This window comes from Sturnus vulgaris, chromosome 3 (assembly GCF_052056855.1).
Source record: "Sturnus vulgaris isolate bStuVul1 chromosome 3, bStuVul1.hap1, whole genome shotgun sequence".
Taxonomy (NCBI): domain Eukaryota; kingdom Metazoa; phylum Chordata; class Aves; order Passeriformes; family Sturnidae; genus Sturnus; species Sturnus vulgaris.
The window spans coordinates 87,808,967-87,827,515 of NC_142245.1; the positions used below are offsets into that span (position 1 = coordinate 87,808,967).

The 18,549-nt window shown below is 34.0% G+C and overlaps 1 long non-coding RNA gene across 1 annotated transcript; it reads left to right on the forward strand.

The window, feature by feature from the left end:
• Positions 1-3,677: 3,677 nt before the first annotated feature.
• On the forward strand, positions 3,678-18,272 carry LOC148224469 (uncharacterized). Its single transcript, XR_015802904.1, has 5 exons — positions 3,678-5,467; positions 5,964-6,098; positions 9,084-9,192; positions 14,484-14,666; positions 17,379-18,272. It is a non-coding gene; the product is annotated as an uncharacterized LOC148224469 (long non-coding RNA).
• Positions 18,273-18,549: the final 277 nt, after the last annotated feature.

Sequence of the window (18,549 nt, forward strand, 5' to 3'; positions counted from 1 at the left end):
AAGTGATGAAGTAAACAGAGACAAGTTTAGACTCTTTTGTAATCCTCCACACTGTTGTACCATATAAACCTCACTAAGACCTTTTAAGACTGAGGCTAAGGAATTCTTGTTGATTGACATTCAGCCTGTATTTTTCTGTTAGGCATTTACAGGAAACATCTTACCCAATCACTACATTCATTGCAGTGTCTACTAATACTCTATTGTAGTGTCTCTCCTCTTTGTACAAGAAAAAGAAACATTTCCTATCAAGGATTCATCTAGTTCAACACACTTGATCAAATAGAGAAATTCTCGACTTTGGAATGAGGCTTTATGAGATAAACTACAAAAATAGGTGGTTTTTACACCTACAGAAAATGGGGGTTTTTTTGAGAAGATGTACAGAAGTTCTGTAGTTTTTCTTATATTTTGTTTTTAATATACTTTCTGTGGTTGTTGCTGGAAATATTGTTCAAGAAAGATTAGACTTTTTTTCTTGTCCTTTTTCTTTTTCATTTCAGGCATCTACCATCAATTTCACTTCATTGAAATATGTCCCCATAGGTTGATTAGGCATTGTATAAATGTTTCTATTTATCATTTTTTTAATTTGCTGTGTTGCTATGCATGTTGTTAGTCAAGTAGTGAATATTTAGGTGTTTGTGACCTTTCTTCTTAAATGAATTTTTCAAGCAATCTAATCATGTTACTTGCTCTTCTCTGATCTTCATTCAGCTTGTTCACTTTTCCCTTTCCAATCAAGTACCAAGATGTTGAGAAATAGATAAAATATTCCAGACACAGTCTTAACAGACCTGATAGACAGTGACTAATACTTTCATGATTGATTACTTAATGTTTTGGCATATGATACCAAAATCTCCAATGACCTTGGATTATTTTTTTCCCCTGAAATATCACATTTAGAGCTGGAAGAGAAATGCCAATACTGCCAGAAATTAAAAAAAAAAAAAATTAATGTTCTCTTTTGTTTTAAGAACTGAGATAAATAGTTTAAAATAATCCTCTATATTAAATAATCTCAAAATAATCCTCCATATTAAAGTCAGTTAGAATATTTAACTTTGACATTTTCCAAATGTTGCAATTTTATCCTTCTAAATGACGTCACCTATAATTAACTAATATTTTTGCATAAAAAGCTAATAATTTAATAATGTTGAAGGTCCAAATAGGATATTTTTAAGAATTCTGAATTATCTAGTATGCAATGAGATGAAGAAAATCACTTTTTCCATGGATACTCAGCATAAACAATTTTACACATCTAAAGAAAATAAACTCAGTAAAAATGTTCTGGCTATCTTTAATCAAAATGACTATTTGTTTTCAATTATTGCTATTTTAAAATTATCATCCATGTGTTATCTTCCTACATAATACTTATTTCAATTTTTTTTCAAATTAAACTCTTTTTCGAGTTTTTTCCTTCAAATACTTCTGTGCTTTCTAGTTGCATTTGTATTCTTTGTCATGAATGCTCACTGCACTTTCACTTTCAAGTTTCATTAATATGCTCTTTACTCTCACTTTCAGGTTGTTAATGAAGATGTCTAATAGGACAAGAGATGATTCTGACCCCTGGGGCAGTATATGACACTTCATTTCATCTTGAAATGTTGTTCCTGATTATTCTCTGCATTGCCTCAGTCAATCTTCATCCATGGGACTTCATACTTATTTAGATTTGAACTAAATGTCTACAATTTCTTTGGACGTTATATCAAATATTAAAATTTAAAAAAAAATCTCCCCAGCCCAAATCCCATTTGTCTAGTTTGCTCTCTTTAATTCTTTCTACAGTTCTGTAAAAGATAAAATGGATTTATCATAGAATAGAGAGACATTCTGCCATATATGCTGCTTGTTGTTCATGATTCCACTATATTAATGCACTGCATATGTAGGCAGTGCAATTCCATGAATTTTGCATGATAATGCAGGTAATTAAGAGAAAGACACTTTCTTGAAAAGTTGTTCCCTAAATTTGACATGGTCAGAAGAAAGCAACAGTGCTGCAGTGACAGACCTCCTTCCTCAGCAGTTGCTCAGCCACCCTAAATAAGTGTATCTTTGCCAGACATTGTGTGCAGACTCTCTTCTGGAATAGAAACAGACCCAGAACATCTGGTCTGAATGTTCTGCATGTGTTTTTGTTAGACCTTGACTAGAACTCAAGAAAGGCTAAGAGCTAGACAAGTAGCAGGGGAGCCCAGCTCCTCTGAAAGGCACAGCTTGGCAGCTGCTCTTAGCACTCTCCTAGCACATGCAGACCAGGACAAACCCCCCTGAGAAGACAGAGTTGCTAGCTTTTTTACAGCATTTTATTTTTAAGTTGAAGAATGTAATCAGGAGGTTGTAAAGATCTTTTTTTACAAAATAATTAATGGACATGTTTAAGAGTTAGGAAATATCAATTAATTGGTGTTTTTGTCTAGACGTCTAAGTCCTAAAGGTAACTTTCTCATGGAATATGCAGCAAAGCATGCTTTAGCAGAAGAATGACTTAGTCACAAGAAATTACTTAAGTCCAGAGCACTCTTGTGTCATCTGAGGACACTGACCAGTAGCTGTATTCTTTTGTTCTCTTTCCTTCATAGAGGATAAGGTTTTACACTAGTCTAATGATTCATAAGGAATCTTTAAGAAGTGGCAGTTTGCCACTGTCAGGAAAAATTTTAATTGACTCAGTCTTGAGGAATGTTTGGAATTACCTTCAGAAAGGGACCAACGACTATGAATCTCAAGCAGATGAAGGTATACAAAGCAAATAAATTTGAATTGTACAATTTACCACAGATTTAACCTTAAGGTTTTATGTTTTGTTTTGTTTTATTTGCAGAACTGGTGAACCACCTGACTTTAGACAGTTCTTCAGAATCTATTTGTCAGATCTTCTTCTGTTGCAAGTCATCCATGGATAATTTGGTTCCACTTTGAATCTGTAAGCAAACTTATTTAGATCAACAAAACATTTCAAGGGCCTATACCTTTTTTTTTTTTTGATTGATGGTTCTGAACCTTTGATAGTGATTCAGAAGATTGTGAGTCAGAAAGCAAGACTGACTCACATTAATAACAGTTCAGTGCTCTTTTCACCAAGAAGGGAACAAATTATTTTCTGCTTACAAATCTGATTCAAAATTTCCTTTAATTTCATTTTTTCCAGCTTCTACTGGCTTGGTTTGTAGGAAGTGTTTTTGTGTTTTGTTTAAGTTTTGTGGCTTTGTTTTGTTTTTTTGTGGTTATGTTTTGGTTTAGATTTAATGTATTTGGTTTACAGCAGAGTTTTGGTAGCAGAGGCAGGGCTTATGAAGAGACACCAAGAGCTGCCCCAGTGCTGGACACGGCCAGTTCCAACCATCTCCAAGGACCTGTCACTGGTTGAACATCAGTGATGCTGGTGGCATCTCACTGGTAAGAAGGGGAAAAATTGCTGAAGTTGTGAGACAGAGGAGTGAGAAAATGTGAGAACAAAAACTATGCTGACTTCAAGGTCAGTGAAAGGGAGGAAGAAGCTGTTCCAAGTGTCAGAGCAAAGATTCCCCTGCAGCAGTAATTAATACTTACTTGCATATTAGAACTACAACATTTTCTACAGATTAGTATTTTCCAACTTATGATTTTTGCATGCTACCTCTATCAGTTTTATCAGCTTTTTGAAGAAAATTTTACACAAAAAGTAAGAAAATGTGTTGATTTCCTTGGTGTAGTCAGCCTTTTTAAACATGGAAAATGCTTTATAATAAGACATTTGAAACTATTGAACAAAAAATAATATTTTCTAGAAAAAGAATTATGTGCTTGAGATTTACAGATTGTAGGACAAAGAAATAAATCAAGAAAAAACCGCCAAATTCTGAACAAATATCAAGGGTCATTTCTTCATGCAGAGAATTCTAACCATGTTAGTGTTACATAATGGTTTTCAACTCAATTGGGTTGGAAAAAATAGAGAGGAAGGGCAGTGAATAATAATTAAAGTGCTCCCTGTGGAGGAATAGAATTCAAAGAGGGAAAGGACCTATACTTCTGTGCCTTCTTGGTGTGAAGCTTTGAAGTAATGTCTAATTTACTATATTTGTCTGCATTCTTGCCCAATAGCTCTTTGGTCAAAGTCCCTACCTTCAGTGAGAAAACTAATAATAAAATTTAGCAATATGAAGAACTTCATACAAAGGAAAAGCAAAAATATTTAAATATAACAAGGTCATGGCAAGTATTTAGTGCATGTGTGGGACCTAAAACCAAAGTTCAGCAAGAAAGATTGTGCACATTGGCTCTAGCACAGCAGTGACAAACTGCACACTATAGGAGCAGGAACACGGAGGGAGCTTGGTGTACTGCTCTAACAGAAGCATGAAACAAAGGATTGAGGCACAAAGGTGCTTACAGTGGTGCTCTGTTGAAATCAATGCAGATGTCAAACAAAGATGGAGCAACACACTGAGCAGTGTTGTGGCTATGCTCCTTCGAGAACCATATAGCCAATAGGAACTAGATCAAAAGAGTGATCAGATGATAACAGAAAGCCAAACTTGGCCTCATAAACTTGAAAATACATATTACTTTTTATGTCCCTACATGTGCTAATGACTAAAGTCGTTTCAACTCCATCCAGACATGAAATAACATCAACTGTTAACTTCATATTTTTCCCTTCGTCAAAGAAAATAACATAAATGTAGCTTAAGTGGGCCCAAGAAGACGTCATTGTAACTTCTGGGATTGGTCAGTGGGCTAAATCTGTCTTTTCTTCCATATGGATGCTTACTGGGTAAGAATCATACTTTATGTGTGCTAAATGATGACCTCGAGCTAGCTTTAATTGGTAATAAGAGTTTGTCTGTATAATACTTCAGATTAATCTCTGCAGTCAGTTACTATCAATGACAATCTCTGAACTTTGTCACTAATGTTTTCTATTATCTGTGTGTTTGTTAAGAAAACGTGTTGTTTCATAAACTGCTGGTGTGTGTCCTTCAAGGACACCTGCAGCAGCCAGCAGTGGAAAATATCCCAAGAATGTGCATGCTGTCACTGTGTGACCCTGAATATGTTAGTTAGACCACCCTCTGATACAGTAGGCTGTTCAGTGTATTGCCTAAAAATTTTTGTTTTGTATGTATTTTTCATATATTCATAGATCTGTATACTAATTATGCAGCTCCTTTCCTACCCTATCTGTTTTAGATTTTAGAGTAATAAGCTAACCTTCTAACATATTACTGAAATACTATTTAGTATTATTTCCAAGTAGGGGAAAGAAGACATGAAGAGAAGTGGACCAAAGAAGCCCTTGGACCAGCTCCGAGGGGCTGACCCAGGGGTGGATACTGGGACAACTGAATCTCCGGTTGGATGTACCTGTTAGATATCCTAATTAATTAACCTTATAAAATTGCAGAAATCTGGTGACCATGTGTCCATCACCACCGGGACACCAGGAAGCTTCCAAATAAAGGTCTGCTTTTTATTTTACTATTTTAACACTGTTGCAAAGGTTTTTGCTCTTTTGATTTTAGGCAACAAGCAGGTCCTTATAAAAGGGCACTGACATACTGGCAGAGGCCAAGGATCTTGTTTATGCTGGGGCACTGATAGTTTGATCAAATATAAAGGATTCAAGAAAATCTGCCCCTTTCATGTGACAACATGTCATGCCTATACCTGCCTTATGAATATAATTTTGATGGTAAGAAGTCCAGTAAATCTCTAACAAACAATAATTGTTTAAATATACTATTTTAATTGCGAGTTATTTAAATACATTATTTATTCAGAGCTAAATTATTGATTTTCACCTCATCCAGGAACAAACTCCTAAACAAGTGAAAAAACACGTTTTGCTTTCTTAGGTTGCTGTTACTGTTTGGTGTGGTTTTGTTTGGCTGGTTAGTTTGTTTGGTTGGTTAGTTTGTTTTACCTGTGATGCCTATTACTTTGCTGTATCTTTCCAGCATAAAATCTTCAGGACACAGGCTCCTCATATATGCAGTGTTGTGTAAACGGCTGTGTTACAAACCAGATGTACAAGGAAGTAAATTAGCACTGAAGTCATTGAAGTTCAGCTTTGGATTGCCAATTAACCAAAGGTAATTAATAAGTCTAAATAACAGTCCGAAATTTCTTTTTTGAATGAGAAATATTAATAGGATTTTTCCCTACTGTTGAACTACACTGTTTATTTGAATTCAGTTGTTCTTTAAGTTAGGAATTAATGAACGCCCTGAAGAAATGCATCCTTTGTACCTAACCCTACTTAACAGTTTGAAAGAAACTTTTTTGTTGCCCACAGCCAGGATCCACAGTCCTTGTCATGTTCATGACAGCCAAATCGTAGACAAATGAAGACAAGGACTTTAGTGGATGTTTTAAATTACAATACCAGAGATGTATGCATAGACAAACAATACTATGAATCACACAATCAATACAAAATCTAGTGTGAATGTACTAATAAACAGGTAAAAGTACTTGATATTATCTCCCCCACATGAGACCAAGCTATATAATTATTACCACAATGAGAGGGTTATGTTGTTTTAATTGTAATGTGACAGATTAAAGGGTAATTTTTTTCTGTTAAGTCAGTTTCACAGTAGCGTTGAAAATTTAAGTTACAAATCATCAAATCAATGTGTAAACTATATTGAATTCTCAGTTAAGATTCAGAACGAGCAAGTCCTGGACAAGTGCTCAGATTCAGTATGCATATATACATATATACATATATACATATATACATATATACATATATACATATATACATATATACATATATACATATATACATATACCACAATTGAAACACCAAAATCTATGTTGTACTCAGAAGTGTCTGTCATGAACTTTTATAGAGCCTTTCTTTTGATGCTTACAAAAAATGAGTCATTAAGTTACCACCTTAAACTTCTGAGTTGTTCAAAGGAAAGGGTTGAGATTTAAGGCACTACCATATTTTCTGTCTATTCATTTTTACCATCCTGTCTTCAAGATAGGAGTAGTAGTGAGATGACATCTAGCTTGCCTTTTATTCCTGGTTCCTGTCATGGGCTCCTGTTAAAGTCCTCTAGTGTATAAACCATCCCACCATGACTACTGGAGGTATCCAAATTAATATTAAAGAATGGAAAGTATATAGCCTGAATTAGTAAGATGGATCTATTTAAAACTATTTAAGGGATTTAGCTAAACAGCTCTAATGTAAGTTGTTGTTAAATATTCTCACTACATTGCGAAACTTCTACTGTTGCTTTTATCTTAAACATAATCTCTAATGATCAGCAGATGCCATTGTATGTACTATAAATTACCTTTTCCAAAGATATTTCAACACAGTCACCTGAAAAGGGCATGGTTCTCTAATGACTTAAAGAGCACAGTTGCCTGCCTCAAACACTAAGGACACAAAAGGACTTTGCCACGAGATAAGCACAGAATGGAAAGACAGAATGGCACTAACTCTAGGCCTGGTGAGAAAAGATCTAGTTAGCACATACTGGGTAACACATCCAGACAAAAATTCCCACTGTGTGGAATCTGTATAAAAGCAACTGCATATACACCTATCACCAGTCAAATAAAGATCACCTCAAGTTCTGTGACAGACCACAAGCAGCCACTGAAGGCCCCTTGAAGATCCATGGATACTGGGTTAAGCCATCACATCAGGAACTTGAAGTAAGGCAAAGGTGGTACTATCATCTTATCTCAGTCCTTGTGTGAGCTTAACAAAGCTGAGGGAGAAGAATTTATCACTGATAATGGACAAAAAGAATGCAGAATTTAAGGGCCACAAAGAAAGCCAACTCGGCAACTGTGTTGAAATCAGCTCTGACTAGGTGAAAGGTAATTCTGGGGCGGGGAGATCATGACCACCAACTCACGTCTCACCAACCCAAGAGGAGAAAGACTAAGCATATGAACTAATTAGCCTTAGAAGTTAATAATTTGAACAATAGTATAAGAGAACTATGTTGCCAATGAGCACTGCTTATTCAGTTTGTTAAAAAGTATGAACAGTGAAAAGTTTTGAATGCCCCAGAGCCTCCAGCAAGAAGCCCAGAGTGAAGAAAGACCAAAGGGATGCTGCTAGATCCATGACTGGTGACTATCTTGTGCTTGATATGTTGATCTCTCTTTCCCCTGCCCCTTCCTATTTCTTTCTATCTCTCTACCTCACATTTTATTGTTAAAAAAAATCCCTTTTATTGACTTCAGCACATGGTCCCTTTTTCACCTTAATTCAGGCAGAGTCATTTCTCAATAATCATATCTTAATACATTCAAATATTTTTTTATGCAACGGGAAGAGATGAATTACACATGTTCAACTGCAGTTGGGAATTTGATTTTCTAATGCAGATAGAGCAGGAATTCCTTTCATGCCTCTCAATGCTTTGGGGTTAGTTTGCAATACTTTGCCATGAAATATGTCATATTCATGTGAAAGCACTTCCAATGATTCTTTAAAATTTTCACTCTCCTCATGCTCATTACTGCTTTTCTGATTATTCACAGCTGTATAGCACTATAGTCCAAAAACTATGTGCTCTAAATTCTGATAGAACACTTGCAGACTATGATTACTCCTTTCCTGTTTTGCCCTTCAGTAACTGATTAGACACATTGGAACACTACTTCCAATATCCACCAATGTATTAATCTGTAGGTGTTATTAATTTGACAGTTGTTAGGTTTTGTCTTTGAACAATCAAATATTTTACCACATGTTAATAGAATTGAAATGATAGATTCCTTTCATCAAATAAAACTAGGATAATTTTTGGCTTTATTATTTTTATCATATAAAAACATAGTAGACATAAGTTTATGTTTGAGAATTGGCATTAGTATTAAGATATTTTAGTAATATCAAACTGTGTTTCAACCAACACAGGAACTTTAAATATAAATACGTTGCTGTCAGTTAATCACTCTCTTCCAGCTCAAGGATAAATGGACAATAAATCCACTTAGTCTCCCAAATTAACTCTATTATTCATGTATGAATATAAGGATCTAAGCCATCAAAGCAAAACAAGCTTGACATTCTCTGAAGTCTGTGTGTTCTTCAGCTCTAGGAGGAAAAGCATTCTGTTTCATGTTGGAGACATCCTTTGAATTTCTGGTGATCTTTGAACAGCTTTTTATCAGCACCTACATATCAATTTCTGCTACAGCAAGGTGAGTTGCTTCTCTGTGTTCTTTACATTCTTAAGTGTACACTTTTTAGGTCTTCTACTTAACTGGGGGCAGAATGGGTCAATAAAATACAGAAGCATAAAGGAATTAATTCAAAGAAAATATTTCTGTAGAGGGCAGTCTTACTTGTATTTACCACCAGCTTAGAGGATAAATCTAAACACTTCAATGAACATGGTAATTTTTTTTTAAATTTCTTTAGTGTGAATTTTTTTTACACTTTCATATGATATTTTGGAGGCTTTTGTTGGGGTTTTGTTTGTTTTTCCTTTTGTTTTTTTGCCTTTTTAAAAAATGAACGCACCTATATTATTTATAAATTCATTAATCTATTTTCTAATGTTACTGTTTGAACTTAGAATCTGCCTGCATTGAAGAATTAAATATTTATTTCAATAAAGCATTTGAAAGAATAGTTGGACTGAATTTATGTGTTTTTTATCTGTATCTATGCAAGCCACAACATTTCAGAAGGTTTTATGCTTTTTTAAGTTTTCATTGTCCAGTTTTTATGTTAGAATAAAATATTGGAACCCAATAAGACATGTATCTTATGAAAGTTTTAAGGATAAAAAGATCAGAACAAAGGAAAATATTTCCATTTGCTGTATGCCTATTTACTGTTCACACTATTTGCTTAATAGTAAAACCCCATATTCTCAGTTCTCTGCGTTAGTGATGATATGCTTTGCATGTTTAAACATCAAGGGACTTCTATCACTCAGCCTTCAGCAGATGTGTTCCAATTTTTTTTATATGAAAGGTGTTTTCTCACAACTGTAAAGTTAAAAAAGAAAGAATGGAATGCATTGGTCTGGAATAAATCACATCTATCATTCATGGTTGCCCTAAAAACTGTTGTTCAGTATAAGAAAGGTAATTCTTGATTGTTCCATTAACTCTGTCAATTGGCAAGTCATGGTAGACAAGCACAAAACAAACCATGAGGCAAATGTAATAGTGGATTTCAAACAATGATTAGATTTTGTAACTAGGTTCTATAACATTTAAGTCTACACTTTCAGTTGAAAATGTCTGATATTTGAAAAAAAAGAGGCTTAGGGAACTAAAACTTCCAACCTGCTTAATCAAATATAAACCACACAAAATTAGATATCTAATTCCTAGAAATAGGCCCAACCAAAAATTTGCAGTCTTACAGAGCTATAGATTTTGTTGAAATAAAATCTAAGTTTAGTTTAAAGAATTGGTTTTAAATTACTTTGAATCATTTTTTGCAGCTTTTATACAGACCTAGCTTACACATGAGGAGACCATGCAATCAAGGAGGTGTTTCTTATGAGAAAGTATGTGTTAGCCTAGATATAATCTCTACTTTTCAATCTTAGCAGCAAAATGCACTAAATCCTTTTAGGGAACTACATCACTTATTCCACCCACAGAAGTTTTGCTCCCTGTTATTATTGTGAATTACTTTCCTGCTTATGAGTATTGAATATTGACAACTGCTGTATAAAGTGAGAATCTGAGAGTATGGAAGGTGTGTGATCTGTCAGCTTTCTTTCTCTCTGTACAAAAGGAAGAAACTGTACAGGGTCATAATATACAACCATAATACATAGTCTCAGACTAAGAGTGTTAGCAAGAATGGCATTAAGATGAGGAGCTAGGTTATGATTATTCTACACTGACTCTTGAACTAGCAGAGACTACAAGAGAGAAAAAAGGCATTTGTAGCATTTGACTCATCAATTTAAAGATGAGCTAAACCTTAAAAGTATCTCCACTGACTATGAAGGGAGTCAAAGGTATCTAAATCAACTATCATTTTGGCCAATGCCAGCATTTGTATTTCATGAGCTGATCCTTAGCCTTAAGATCCCACTTTTGCAGAAATGCATACCACATATTACATCTGAAATAAATGAGATTTATCTTTTGAATAAATGAAATTTACAAAATTTGAATTTCTTCTAAGGAAACAGATCTCAGAAATCTCAAAATGTTCACAAGCTTCAGTCATTCATATCTCTTTGCCTCAGCTCCCCACCTTTTAAACAGGAATAATACCTTCTCACTTCACAGGAGTTCTGTTAAAGTAAATTAATTACTATTTGTGAAACATTAGATGCTATAATGATCATTGCCATCAAATAAAACATGAGGAGATTAATAATTCTGTCTCCCTAGTGGCACTTGAATAGTGGCCTAAGGCTGCACAGTGAATAATAACAAGAAAACAAAATATTGAATAGCTACCTATTTACTGAATGCTATTAATCATGTGTGCTGAATGATGCAAGGGTCTCATGGACAGAACAGTACACGAGCATCAAATTAAAAACTGTATTATAATGCTTAGTCACAAGAACACAAGATTCCACAGATTACTTCATTCTAACCATTTGAACTTTGGAATGCTTTGCTTTGCAAACATAATATATAAGTATTATTAAAGTTGAAAATGAAAGGCATTCTCATAATTTATCAAAGTTTTTGATGTTGTTTCCAAAGACCTGCAAATGAAGTTATATCCATCTATCCAGAAGTATATTTGAAGTACAGTAAAAACTAATGTTAAGTACTATATATTGTTCAATTACCTTGTAATTTTAAAAGTAAATAAGCTTAGGAACAATTTGCATGGATTAACTTGCAAATTCAGGGACACAGTCCACAGAGAAAAAAAAACCCTGAAAAATCGTGGCATATTTTTTCACTTGATAAATAACGTAAACAATAGATGAAACATTGGTCTTATATGTCTAATTTGAGGAAAAATATAAAGAAAAACAAACCAGAGTTTAACTAACTTCTGGTTAAGTAGATCTTGAGAGATAAAATGTATCTACTAGAAAATAATTTTGAAAAAACCTACTTTCACTTTTGACCTACTTCCAAATTGATTGTCTTTCTCAAATTGTACAAGGTCCCTGCGCTCTAGTACCTTGTGCACCTCTTTCTGGTATATCTGAGACATATCTTTTCTTCAAACTAACAGCTGTTGTATCTGAATAATAATTTCAGTATTCTTGCTACTTATTATCATCAGAAATTATTTGCCAAATTTAGTCCCTTGCATTTTATCTTTTGCATTTGCTTTGTCTTGCATAAATAGAAACAGTGCAATAATAAAATTGGATTCTATTTCCTTTCACATTTCAAGAAGCCACTTAAGTAGATTGATCTGTGCTCAGAATACAGTGTTATATTTTCATAAAGGAAAGCTATTTTATCACTCCAAAAAACAAGTTTCCATATTTTTTCTGTCTTCCATGTAACTGTTACCAAGTGTTGCTGAAGGGTACCATAGAAATTAAATTACACCAGACATTGTGTTTTATATCTATTTTTCCATTTACTTTAAAAAATGTAAATGTGTGTCAGATGCGTAGTACATTGTGGTCTTTAACATTTGATGAATATTTGTATCAGAAAAAAGTTACAATACTTGCAAATGTTTCAAAACATTTCCAACATCAAAATTCAAATTATTTCGTTCAAATGCTTTTTTCAGTGTACCTACTAAAATTGTCTCTAATGTTTCTCTTATGGTGATTTTAAAGCAGATTGAAATTAAAACGCAATAGCAAAACATGAGTCAATATCAGTCTGTGAAAGCAATGGGGTTACTAATGTCTTTGACAATCTTCATCTTCCCCAGAACCTGAGCAAGAGAAGTGAAGCAGAATGAACAGAAAGCACCAATTTCTTGAAGGAATTCTTAATTCTGCTGGTCATATAATCTAATGGCATTCATCAGAATGCCATGTTTTGCCCTTTGTCACCTTTATAAGATGTACTTTTCTTCTCAAACTATAGCTCAAATTTAATACAGAAAGTATTGCATTAAAGATTTTTTTTTTCTGTTCTTAGCAATTTGAAAGAATCTGACAGTTTTGAAAGGGCTGGAAAAAATAATTTAAAAAACAATAAGAAGTGTAATAATCCGGTTAACAAAATGTGAATAGTACTTTTAAGAGTGATTTTTCTTAATAAATTATAGGCAAAAAATAAACTGCTGCATGTAATAATGAATACTATCCAGTGCAAGTTCAAAACGTCTATAAGACATTTTGGTGTTTCATATTATTTCATATTTAACACAGAAAACTAAAAGAAACTCTGGCAGCAAAAGTCACACTTGATTTGCAGCTGAAGGCACTGTGTATTTGAGCTGTGGTTCTTGTTTCAGTTCTTATGAATTTTGCATTTGCACAATGGCTCAGCTGAGACAGCAAAAAGATGTGATGATTTTCGTCTAAAAGAAAAGGGGTTCATTCATCACCCCTAAATTTTAAGAATTACTGAACTTCTGAAAGGTGACTGAAAGTACTGAAAGGTGTCCACGTTTCATTGGGAATTCATTTGCCATCTACCTCTTCTACAGAAGTAGATTCTGCAATGTTTTCATTTAATGCCTGATTAGAAGCTAAAGATCCTGTGCAGGGCCAGGAATTGGAGTAAAATGATCCTTGTGGGTCCCTTCCAACTCAGCATATTTTGTGATTCTGGGAAATTCTTGAGGAAGTCAGATCTGTGGGAGCACTTTCCTTTCTTCTTATATTTTGCCTAAAGTGAGTCCCATGCGTAGACATCTCTGCCTTCTCAGTTGAGAATAAAGATTACAAATTATATAGTTGCAGAGAAAAGCATACCTCAGTGCTGGGCATCACAGAGTTCATGTATATTTTTGGACATTTACCATCACACTTTGCATCAAAGGACTGTTCAAAATAGAAAATAATGTGCCTCCTAAAGCAGTAAACATACAGATTTATTCCAGGAACAACTTTCCATTTTCTAAGAAGCTAATTCCTATATCCATTTTTCCATTATTGCACAAAAGTTACCTTCACCTCCTATGGGAATCAGCTGAAGCTTTTCCAATTACTTCAGCGGCAGTGAAGAAGGCTGTATGTATCAGATAACATTAAACAAAAAAAAATTATCTTTTCATTTCTCATGGCTGTAAGCATATCAGTTTTTTTTTTTTTTCTTTTAGTGCTAATATGTTCATCCTTTGGTTTAAGGTTTTCTCTTAACTTTTAAGGTCTCATTTTCAAAACAGAACATTTTTTTACCTTCTGAGAACTATCTCTGGGAAGTGAAAACCACAATAAACTCAGTTATTTGCAGACATTTTCAGATCTCAATTGAGGTTTTTCTTCTAGGACTTAAAACATTGGCATTGAAGGTAAAAGTCTGCCCTTGTTGCATTTGAGAATACTATTTAACTAAGTACAGGCCAGATGAGACTGACACTTTTAAGGTATATTTGGAGTAATTCCTCTGTCTTTCTTTTCCCACAGGATAAATATGGAGCCTCTCAGAGCTGTCGCGTGACCTGGATAAAAATTGTATAAAAGGTGCAAAATTGTATCACTGGTACAATTGTGGCAAATATATCAATTACAGAAGAGGCAAAACTGGCAGTGGAATGATCACTGTGTCACTTCACATTGTTGGCAGAGAGATGACTTTTAGCACTCTAGGTAAGTTGTGTCATTGCACATGTCATCAAGAGTCATAACAATGTCATATATTTAACTGACAAACCTCCAACTCTTTACTGAGCATTTAAGGAGGGTGAATGCAACTATATCAGCTGGGAAAGCAGCTGTCATCATACAGACTGACTTTCCTACCTGAAAAAGACATATGAAATGTATCAAAACGACAGTTCCTTGCAGATACCTTCTGGTTCTCTGAGACAGGTATAAAATGTGACCATATCATGCGGCAGCCTTCCTTCTTTTTATGTCTCTACACCTCAGAGTAGGGGTCACTTGCCTTTTCCAGATGGTACATCAACCTGTATTTTTTCTTCCCTCAATTAGAATTTAAATGCATCAGCAACAAGTCAATATGACCTTGCAGAGCCTGACTCTGAGTCAATTATACTTAAGTATTTTTTCCATGTATGATGCAAGATCTCCTGAATAACAATAATGATGTAGGTATCCAGGCAAATATTGTGTTTCAGAAATGTCTGTCTCATCTGTCATCCCTGTCCCAGCTGCCTGTTGCTTGCTCAACTTCAGTGAATGACTGTAATGGCTTTGAGACTGTGCTATCTGTGTATTTTAAATGTAAAGAAGAAAATAAGATTTTCAAAACAAGAGCATTAAGATACAGAGAGGGAGACTGATAACTTTTTATAAAGAGTCATAAAAAAGAGTATCTAGACAAAAAGTTTTTATTTTTTTTTTCTGCATACCACAGTACTATAGAAAACAGTTTTCTAAAAAACCAACCAAAATTATATATATATTTCTACATATATCTTATAGATGTGTATCTATGTATATCTTTGTCTTTAATTTTCTAACAGTGAATCCAAAGGATAGAATCTGAAATAAAATGTGCTTTACCCCATTTATGCCTCTATTTCAGTCAACTTGAAATATAATTCTGATGTTTTGCTTACAAAATGAGTAATATTATTCTATAAAGCACTATATTAAGCATTTATTCTAGTTATGTATTAATTCTTATTACTGAAAGTTTCAAAGAATAATATTTCTGATTCATGTGTTAGCAAACTGAAATTTAAGCCCACAGTGATGAAACGATATTCTGCATAAAAACTTGCTTTAGTAAGTTGTGGTATGTGCATAGGACAGCAGGAGAGACTAAAAAATAAGTATGCTGCAAGTCCACTCTCGTAAAAACTGTTAAGATTCATTGTAACCTTCAGATATCTTAGGAAGCTTGATTTTAAATTATACACCGAGCAAAGCACCATGATATAATAACTGCCCACTACCTGAGCCACCCATAATAAAAGACTGTATAGAAACTTGACTGTTAGGTAAGCGTGCAAAATTACGTTTGTATAATAAACTACTGGCAAAGCATGTTGCTTGGTATTGTTTGTCATTATTTCTAAAAGAACACATGTTAATAGTGTATAAAGAATTAGATTTTCATCTACTGGTAAAAAGAAAGGCAAAACCCATCTGACTGAATTTTGGAAGATAAATTCACATACCCCAAATGAGGAAGTAAGCTACTATAGATCTAATGATCCAAGGAAGTTTACACTTCTTCAACACCATAAAACAAAACCAAAACAACAACAAGAAGCAAAAGTATTGCAAGGATTTTATAATATCAACTGAAACAGATTATATATAGGTAATTTTAGGACATAATTTTAGGTTTAGTCTAAAATTAGACTGCAAACAAATGACAGCAGGAGCCCATAGGTGCAATTTATATAGTCGAAGCATTTAAGGTCCTAGAAGGCACTCCCCAAAGCCCCTTAAAGGGACTTACAGTTTTACAGTTGTTTTTTTATGTACCTTGAGTTAGGTGCAAGAGAGAAACACTGACAAGGTATTCTCAAAAGGTCAGGGCAATAAAAACTTTACTGGCAAACTTCAGAAAATCAGGGAGCTTTGGCAAAAGTTTGCAACAACATTCAATCAATATAAAGCATTTCACAAAGCATTACCTTAGCAAACTCTAAGCCCATTCAATTTAGCAAACTCCAACCTATATGATTTAAGTTAAAGTCAAACTTCAAGAAGAAGGAATTATAAGAAAAAAAAAAAGGAGACGAGATCTAGAAAGAACAAATATAGTTACCACTCCTGCTTCCAATGGTGTTTTAGCTGACATAAAATCCAAGGGAAAGTAGGGTAAAGATATGCTCATGTGATGCTTTGGGTTAAGTACACTGTGGCTTTCCTGGGCCCTTCCCCCAGGTGAGACTTGTGGTCATTTGGCCACTCAGGATCTGGGTGAGAGGCTCCAGGGTCGGGGTGTGGAGCATTCCCTCCCACATGCCAGGGTTTGGCCACAATATGTGCCTGAAAGGTTTCAAGCAATCTCCTTCAGTCTCTCACAAAGCCTGAGACTATTACAGGTTGTAAAGCACAGGTCTTTGCAAATAAATCTCTGTACGCCATAGTTCATACTGCTTGAGATTATGACTGATAACTTTCATGAACAAATCATTGATTAGCTCTAGGTGGTCACATCAGATTTTAGAATGAAAAGTGAATTGAAAAATATTTCATATATCTGCATCATGCTCCATGGAAAAAAAAAAAAAAAAAACAAAAACAGTTTCCAGAGGTTATGACCTTAGATTTTTTTCCATTGAACCATGTGTAATTAAAACTTGAAAATATAAGTTTCTGTATTTTCTCTAGCTGATTACATTTTTTTTGTTTTAACTTCTCATTTTTACCACTTAGAAAAAGAAGACCACCTTCACCTCAATTTAAGTACTGCTTATGAGAGACAATATTTCTAGTTCTGGAAACAAAATATATTCTTTTAATGGAAGAAGCATACATCTTTAGTCACAAACTGTCACTCACAGATGGAATGAATACTTATTTCACAAATTCAAAATCACTCACATAGATGTGAAAACTAAGCCTTCTAGCAGACTGACAGATTGCCTTTATACAGAAGAAAATTAAGGAGAGATGTATTCTTTGCATGTTTTGCTTAGCTTGTTTCTTCTAAAACTACATAAGTGACTATAAAATGTCTGCAATATATATTTGAACTCATAAATTTTCATTTCGAATTGCCTTTTTATGATTTTTTTTTTACACAATAAGGAATTTGTGTTTGTCCTGCTCATACTAGTTCCCTGAATTTCTGCAATCTTTTTGTAGATAGTATAGTGAAAATAGAAATTGACTGGATACTTTCATACCTGAATACACTGAACGTGCACCATTTCAAGACAAACATATGTAGTTTTAGCACTGTAATATATTCTAGTGCAAATATTGTGTGATGGGTATGAAACTGTATTTGAGAGCATATAAGGAAATTAAAATAAAATAGTGCGGATATTATTCCTATCTTCAAATGTATCAAACACTAATTTGGCTGATAGATTATTGTCAAAAATGTTACCTGGACTTAAAGATTCTCAATCTCTTATGTGATTGGAGCCAAATTAAAGAACATGATAATCATCACCTGAAATATACGTTTTTTTATTGTGATATACTTACTCCTCTCCCATACAATGCATAATGAACAACTATTGATCTTAAAGTTTTTATATCATCTCATAATTGACAATTTTCTTCCAAGAGGTTTTGTTACTGAACTTTCTAGGTGAAAAAAGAAGCATAATAAATTTCAAACTTGAAAACTGTACATATTGAAATGCAGTTGGCATTTTGTTATTTTTATTATCCTTCACTGCTTAAAGATTAGAGAAGAAAAATCTATTCCATGTTCTCTTTTAGTCTTTAGCACAAGTATTTGTCACTGATTCTGAACTTGATCCACCTCTGTTTAAACTGTGTGTATAGACAACCACTGATTTTAAAAGAAGTTGAACTGAAGAAGTATTTGCAATGTAAAACTGTAGATGTAATTCCCACCTTCCAAATAGGA